Raw genomic sequence first — 9,174 nt, 5'->3', positions numbered from 1 at the left:
ACTAGCAGGACCTGCTCCTCGTCCTCCCTGACTTTGCACAAGGTCTGTGCAAGTAGGCTCACTGGGGGAAATGCATATTTGCGAAGGCCCCGGGGCCAGCTGTGTGCCAGTGCATCTGTACCGAGTGTCCCCCCGGACAGGGAGTAGAACAACTGGCAGTGAGAGGTTTCTGGCGAGGCAAACAGGTCTACCTGAGCCTCCCCGAACTCTCCCCAAATCAGCTGGACCACCTGGGGATGGAGTCGCCACTCTCCTGGTAGTGCAGCTCGTGAGAGCCCGTCGGCCGCACGGTTGAGCACACCAGGAACATGAATGGCGCGAAGCGACCTCAGATGCTTCTGACTCCAAAGGAGGAGATGGCGGGCGAGTTGCGACATGCGACGGGAGCGCAGACCCCCTTGATGGTTGATGTACGCAACGGTCGCAGTGTTGTCCGTCCGGACCAGCACATGCTTGCCCCGTAACGGCCCCTTCAGGCGGCTCAGGGCAAGGTGTACTGCTAGCAACTCGAGGCAGTTGACATGCCAATGCAGTTGGGTGCCCGTCCACACCCCTGACACTGCATGCCCGTTGTACGTGGCACCCCAGCCGGTGGCAGAGGCATCCGTGAAGACCACGGCATGCCGGGACACCTGCTCTAGGGGCACTCCTACCCGAAGAAACAAGGGGTCTGACCACGGGCTGAAGGCTTGGCGGCATTCCGGAGTGATTGCCACTCGGTACGTGCCGTGTTGCCACGCCCATCTCGGGACTCGGCCGTGAAGCCAGTGCTGAAGCGGTTTCATATGAAGCAAGCCGAGCAGGGTTACTGCCGCTGCGGCTGCCATATGCCCCAGGAGCCTCTGAAAAAGTTTCAGTGGGACCGCTGTCCTGCCTCTGAATGTATTCAGGCAGTTCAACACCGACTGAGCACGTTCCTCTGTGAGGCGTGCTGACTGTTCGACCGAATCCAACTCCATACCAAGAAAAGAGATCCTCTGCACTGGAGCGAGTTTGCTCTTTTCCCAGTTGACCTGAAGGCCCAACTGGCTGAGGTGACCAAGCACCAAATCCCTGTGTTCGCACAACTGCTCTCGAGACTGAGCAAGAATGAGTCAGTCGTCGAGATAGTTGAGGATGCGAACACCCTGTTCTCTCATGGGAACAAGGGCTCCCTCCACGACTTTCGTGAAGACGCGGGGAGACAGGCCCAGCCCGAAGGGCAGGACCTTGTACTGATATGCTCGACCCTCGAACGCAAAGCGCAGAAACGGCCTGTGTCGAGGAAGAATCGAGACATGAAAGTACGCATCCTTCAGGTCGATCGCTGCAAACCAATATCGGGGACGGATGCACTCGAAAATGCGTTTCTGCGTGAGCATTTTGAACGGTAGCTTGTGAAGACACCGATTCAAAACTCGCAGGTCCAAGATCAGTCGTAACCCACAGCTCTTCTTGGATACAATGAAGAAAGGGCTGTAAAACCCTGACCTCATATCGGCTGGAGGGACCGGCTCCTAGGGGGAGTGAGGGTTCCTAGGGGGTTGGTTCCCCGAAGGAAGCGCACTCACTGTAATCCTCAGGTCACCAGCGCCACCGCTCGCAGCAACCTTCTGAGGAGGATTGGAATGAGGCAGCGGCACTGGGACTCCGCCCCTTTGCAGGAACTGGAGTCTCGACCGCAACTCCAAGATGGTCATCTTCCCACAATGGGTACATGACTCATCCACAAACGTTGCCTCAGCGTGCGCTAAGCCCAGGCATGCAATGCAATGCTCGTGACCATCTCTTGGTGCCAGGTAACGACCGCACCCAGAAACACAAGTAGAATGTCATCTTTAAAAAGACACAAGCTCTACTTGTGTAAGCTCTTTTAGGGACTTTACTCTTTTAATCGGTGCTGAAGCACGCAGGGGAACGGCCGCGGCAACACGGACAGGGATTTTGTGCAGCCTGTCGTGTGCTCTCTCTCTCTCTCTCTGACGCTGTCTTACCAGCCGTAAAAACGGCTTTTACGCGCTGTTTAAGCGCCCCGTTTACCAGCCGTGAGAACAGCTCTTGCAGCTCTTTCTGCTCAAAAAAGAAAAAGAGAGAAGAAAAAGAAAGCTGGAGAGAATCGACCCCACTGCTGTGCTGTACGCCCGCACTCTTCACACAAAGAGATCGTCCTGCAGAGACTCTTTTAGTTATCACTTCCAGCAGAGAACACTGTTCGGCTCCGAAGCGAAAAGCTAAAGATGCAACGCACCTGCTGCTCATTATATACCCGCACTGCGAGGTGAGCAGCTGCTGCATATGATTGCATGCCAATATACATTGGCTCGTTTTAGTTACACTCGAAGTAGATTGGCCTCTTTAGCGAGATTCCTATTTGTCGGTCAGTCCGACGTACGTCGAACGTGACCGACTGAACGGGAACAAACAGGTTGGTGTTTATTCTTGATTCTGCATTAATAATGTTGACAGTTATAAAGTTTTAAGTAGTTTTAGATTGTGTTTGTTGTAATTGGAAAATTCTTTAGAGCTCTGCAGTAATATAGCTAAATAATCAAATAATAAGTGACACTTGCTGTAAACTGGGTACTTCTTTTCAACAATTATTTATTTTAGATAATTGTGTAGTTGATCAAACATACAGTATTTAATAGTTCTCCCTATAGAAACATGGAATTTGTGCCTATAATGTTTTAAAAATCATAATTTGAAGATCAATGTACCTCATTCATGAAACGTTTCAGAGATGTATATAAAACGTACTAGATGTATTTATAAAACTGCATCAAATTGATCAAAATGTTGTACAGGTGCTGGTCATATAATTAGAATATCATCAAAAAGTTGATTTATTTCATTAATTCCATTCAAAAAGTGAAACTTGTATATTATATTCATTCACTACACACAGACTGATATATTTCAAATGTTTATTTCTTTTAATTTTGATGATTATAACTGACAACTAAGGAAAATCCCAAATTCAGTATCAGAAAATGTGAATATTGTGAAAAGGTTCAATATTGAAGACACCCGGTGCCACACTCTAATCAGCTAATTAACTCAAAACACCTGCAAAGGCCTTTAAATGGTCTCTCAGTGTAGTTCTGTAGGCTACACAATCATGGGGAAGACTGCTGACTTGACAGTTGTCCAAAAGACGACCATTGACACGTTGCACAAGGAGGGCAAGACACAAAAGGTCATTGCAACAGAGGCTGGTGTCGAAGCACATTAATAGAGAGGCGAAGGGAAGGAAAAGATGTGGTAGAAAAAAGTTTACAAGCAATAGGGATAACTGCACCCTGGAGAGGATTGTGAAACAAAACCCATTCAAAAATGTGGGGGAGATTTACAAAGAGTGGACTGCAGCTGGAGTCAGTGCTTCAAGAACCACTACGTACAGACGTATGCAAGAATTGGGTTTCAGCTGTTGCATTCCTTGTGTCAAGCCACTCTTGAACAACAGACAGCGTCAGAAGCGTCTCGCCTGGGCTAAAGATAAAAAGGACTGGACTGCTGCTGAGTGGTCCAAAGTGATGTTCTCTGATGAAAGTAAATTTTGCATTTCCTTTGGAAATCAGGGTCCCAGAGTCTGGAAGAAGAGAGGAGAGGCACACAATCCACGTTGCTTGAGATCCAGTGTAAAGTTTCCACAGTCAGTGATGGTTTGGGGTGCCATGTCATCTGCTGGTGTTGGTCCACTGTGTTTTCTGCGGTCCAAGGTCAACGTAGCCGTATACCAGAAAGTTTTAGAGCACTTCATGCTTCCTTCTGCTGACCAACTTTATGGAGATGCAGATTTCATTTTCCAACAGGATTTGGCACCTGCACACAGTGCCAAAGCAACCAGTATCTGGTTTAAGGTCCATGGTATCCCTGTTTTTAATTGGTCAGCAAACTCGCCTGACCTTAACCCCACAGAAAATCTGGGGGTTATTGTGAAGAGGAAGATACGATATGCCAGACCCAACAATGCAGAAGAGCTGAAGGCCACTATCAGAGCAACCTGGGCTCTCATAACACCTGAGCAGTGCCACAGACTGATCGACTCCATGCCACGCCGCATTGCTGCAGTAATTCAGGCAAAAGGAGCCCCAATTAAGTATTGAGTGCTGTACATGCTCATACTTTTCATGTTCATACTTTTCAGTTGGCCAAGATTTCTAAAAATCCTTTCTTTGTATTGGTCTTAAGTAATATTCTAATTTTCTGAGATACTGAATTTGGGATTTTCCTTATTTGTCAGTTATAATCATCAAAATTAAAAGAAATAAACATTTGAAATATATCAGTCTGTGTGTAATGAATGAATATAATATACAAGTTTCACTTTTTGAATGGAATTAGTGAAATAAATCAACTTTTTGATGATATTCTAATTATATGGCCAGCACCTGTATAACAATTTTCTACTTTCTGCTGTTACATCAGGGTTCACTTTTATGTCTTTTCACATTTTTGTGAGTTAATGAAAATAAAACATTTTTACTTTTATTTCAGAGTTGATTGAAGAAAATTAGGAGAATGAAGAATTGAGTGAAGTTGAGAGAAAAAATCACTTCAGAACTGGAGAAAAAACTTGGAGTTGCTCTCAAACTCAGAAAGTTTTAAAGAAAAGAAGAGCTAAGAAATCTTTCACCTGCACTCAGTGTGGAAAGAGTTTTACAAGCAAATATAATCGTGTTGTTCACATGAGAGTTCATACTAGAGAGAAGCTGTTCACTTGTGATCAGTGCGGGAAGAGTTTCGCACACTCATCAAGCCTTAACGATCACATGAACATCCACACTAGAGAGAAGCTGTACTCGTGTGATCAGTGTGGTAAACCATTTTTGTGCGCTTCATACCTGAAGAAGCACATGAAAGTTCATACAAAGGAGAAGCCACATTCATGTTGTTTGTGTGGAAAGAGTTTTTCACATCTGCGATGTTTAAAAGAACATCAGAAAATACATACCGGTGTGAGAGAGTACATGTGCTTTGAGTGTGAAAAGACTTTTATTTCAGCAAACTGTTTAAAACTGCATGAGAGGATTCACACTGGAGAAAAACATTATAAGTGTTCACACTGTGACAAGAGATTCGGTTGGTCAGGACACCTGAAGAAACATGAGAGGATTCACACTGGAAAGAAACCGTATCACTGCACTGTATGTGGGAAGCGTTTCAATAATTCATCTGCTCATTCAAAAAACAATCACAGTAAGTAGATCATCTTCAGATCCAGCCCTAGACAGCAAGCAGTGTCGGCCCAGATCCGGCCCACATCTGGCCCGCTTGGATTTCACATGGGCCAGATGTGGGTTGGATCTGGGCCAAAACTATGTTGCTGTCTGGGGCACTTTCAGGTCTGATGCCATGTCCATGAACCAGCAGATTCAGATCAACTCAAAGATGGGAGTTCATCCCCAAAGAACAATGTCAGAAAGTTATTTCTCAGAAATGTTCAATTGTCTTATAATGCATATGTATCACTTTGCTTACTCTTTCACGAAGGAAAGCAGAAGTTTTTTTTTTTTTTTTCACAAACTGTTGTTCCTTGTCCAGGAAGCTGAGGAAGAGACTGCAACACTTTTAAGAGAGACTGAATTATATTTTTTATTTTGTTCTTCATTGTGTAAGGTCTCTGCAGAACAGATCCACCAAAAAGCTGCAGAATTAACACATTCCCAAAACAGGATCTAAAGATTCCCCCACACAGCCATCACAAGGTCGTAAAACTGACAACACCCTCATTGTCTGAATCAATTTCCTCTCAACATGATAACAGCTAATCCAATCAAAGAAAAAGAGAACTCCTTTGTCTCGACGAACTGAAGAGCCGTTTAAGCAACATATGGCTAAGTGCTACCTTGTGACCACTATGCATAAATCCATAGTAGAAGCCGAAAACAGACAAGGCAAATTTACGTGGCACTCTCCAGGCATGCTAACACCCAAGATCCATACAGCGTGACTCATCATGACCCCCGTGAGTAGGGGCCTGTAACCTTCAACATCAAAAGAGACATTTTGGCCCATATCCCAGCAAATAAAATTCTTGCACTTTAGGGTTGTGCAGTTGATCTAATTTTATTTTCAATTTTGATTTTGACTCCCATGGGTTATGAAAACAAGATGTTTGAGGTAAAGAGATATATTGGAGAAAATATGATGTGCCAGTATTTTGGATCCACACATTAGTTCTTAAAGTAACAGCAGCCTGTGAAGCAGTCGTGGCCTAATCGTTAGAGTCGGACTTGTAACCTAAAGGTGAGACCCTTGAGCAAGGCACCAAACTGTGTGTGTGTGTGTGTGGTGAGACCCTTCAGAAATGAAGAACCACAGAAATGTTTAAACTTCATTACATTTAAGAGAGTAATTTACTCAAACTCTGGAATATTTCCATAATAAAAGGCAAACCAAAAAACAAACAAACAAACAAAAAAAGAGCTCCCATGTTAATCTTACTGTATGCACCCAAGTGTGAAAAGTGACATTAAAAATGCAAGTTTTCTTCTTTTTCTTTTTTAAAAATTTTTGAGTAGATGTTCAAAATCAGGACCAATCCAACAGATTGAAAGTGAACATGTCTGTCAATTTTACTTGAATCTATCTCTTTGTTTTCTTCCTCTGGAGAAGAAACATAATTATAATCATGACAATATAACATATAACTAAAAATATAATAAAATACCTAACTACATAATACTAGTATTGTTAGAAATTGCAACAAAATAAAAATAGAAATATAAACTTTTGAACTGCGGGTTTCGTCTGGTCAGAGGAGAACTGGCCCCCCGACTGAGCCTGGTTTCTCCCAAGGTTTTTTTTTCTCCATTCTGTCTCAGAGGGAGTTTTGGTTCCTTGCCGCTGTCGCCTCTGGTTTGCTCAGTTGGGGACTCTTAATTTCTAGCGAATATCGCCGATTTGATTGCACAGATACTATTAAAACTAAACTGAGCTAGACAATGACATCTCTGAATTCAATAATGAAATGCCTTTAACTGAAAATTGAGTGTTTAATCTCATCATTATACATTACTGACACTCTATCTTTCAATTTGATACTGTTAAGTGCTTTGACACAATCTGTATTGTTAAAAGCGCTATATAAATAAAGGTGACTTGACTTGACTTGACAACACTGGGCGAAACTGTTGAAGTGTCTCGCGTCAAGTATGATAGTGTGTAATTTTTATCTGTAAGAAGGCCTGATCGTGTTAAAACTCAAATGCTCCTGCAGTAATCTGAAAGTAAAAATCACAGTAAAGTATATTTTGATGCACTACTTCAGCAATCGTAATTTTAGTTTAATCCAAATGTACAGTTGGCCACAAACGGGCAAAATGTTTTAGACCTCACCGGAAGTGGTATTTTGTTGTTCTTGTAGTCTTAACAAAATGTTTACACCTCACCAGAAAGAAGTGTTTCATTCTTCCTGTATCTTACTTTTGTGTATTGTGCACAAATATTTATTCTGAGAAATCTAGAACGTACACATCATGTCTTATTACAACCCAAATTCCAGAAATGTTGGGAGGTTTTTTACATTTGAATAAAATGAAAACTAAAAGACTTTCAAATCACATGAGCCAATATTGTATTCACAATAGAACATAGATAACCTGAGAAATTTTACAATTTTATGCACAAACTGAGCTCATTTCAAATTTGATGCTTGCTACAGGTCTTTAGTTGGGATGGGGGCATGTTTACCATGGTGTAGCATCTCCTCTTCTTTTCAAAACAGTTTGGAGACGTCTGGGCATCGAAGTAATGAGTTTCTAGAGTTTTGGTGTTGGAATTTGGTCCCATTCTTGCCTGATATAGGTTTCCAGCTGCTGAAGAGTTTGTGGTCGTCTTTGATGTATTTTTCATTTAATGATGCTCCAAATGTTCTCTATAGGTGAAAGATCTAGACTGCAGGCAGGCCAATTCAGCAGCCGGACTCTTCTACTACGAAGCCATGCTGTTGTAATAGCTGCAGTATGTGGTTTTGCATTGTCCTGCTGAAATACACGTCATCTGGAGGGGAGCATATGTTGCTCTAAAACCTTTATATACCTTTCAGCATTCATAGTGCCTTCCAAAACATGCAAGCTGCCCATAGCCTATGCACTTATGCACACCCATAGCATCTGAGATGCTGGCTTTTGAACTGAACGCTGATAACACGCTGGAAGGTCTCCCTTCTCCAGGGTTTCCGCGGGGTTGTAAAAAGTAGTAAAAGGTAGTAAATTAAATTATGCCAAATTAAGGCCAGTAAAAAGTAGTAAAAAGTAGTAAACGTCATCTGACGAGGTAGTAAATTTTCGAAGCCCCATCTAACTGGGTCTATATGGTTTTCAATTAGGGTAACTTACGTGTGCAGGCCTATTTCCTTACTAAACTTCCATGAATTTATTTTTATTTTGAGTCGGACCCAAAGACAGAGAAAAGAAAGGTCGGACGTGAGTGAACGGAATGACGTCACGCGATGTGTACGTTAGGCGGTTCAAGCTTGGCGGTAAACCTCTGCTCCGCGAGTTTACCAAGTAAATATGGGCAAGTGCAAGTTTTCGGACCTCTGGCTGGAGGATGCTCGGTTTAAAGATTCACAGAAGCTACATTTCCCAGCGAAGTTTCTGCTGTGGTCTAGGCTGAAGCCGTTACCATGGTGACAGACGCTGCTGCGGTAGCTGGGGAGCGTGCACAGGAGACAGCGGTGAGAAAGCAGGGGAGAGAAGTGCGAGTTCATAGTGAATCTTATCAGTCTTTAGGAAAACTCTTTCCTTAAATTCACCTTCAACGTCATTTGTCCTTTTTTGCCAGGCTGCTACTGTTTGGAGCAGGTCTTAATTTTGCTCCTGTGGGTTGAACCACGTTAACGTTAGTGATCTTATACAAAGTGTCCTCCCAATGTGCCCTAAATGAAGTATACATCCAAACAGTGTGGCTCTTCTACAATACACTCTTCCCGTTTTTGTAATTGGCTATGTGAGGATGTTTTTGTTGGTTTGTGTTGCCATGGTTTTGTAGCAGTTAAAGCATTGAGAACAGTTTAATAAGCTATCTTGACATTTTTGCCTATTAGTTTGTCTTATAGTTTTATTGATCACTAGATAGTCCAACTCTCTTCGAAGAAGGCACAAGGACAAAAAAGCAGAACTTCTCCAAGTGGAAAAATTGATCGAAGAAAAGGCCGCACAGCTGAGGCACTTGTGATCCTGCCTTAGC

Source organism: Onychostoma macrolepis, chromosome 23 (assembly GCF_012432095.1).
Source record: "Onychostoma macrolepis isolate SWU-2019 chromosome 23, ASM1243209v1, whole genome shotgun sequence".
Lineage (NCBI taxonomy): Eukaryota > Metazoa > Chordata > Actinopteri > Cypriniformes > Cyprinidae > Onychostoma > Onychostoma macrolepis.
Note: the sequence above shows the minus strand (reverse complement) of the source record.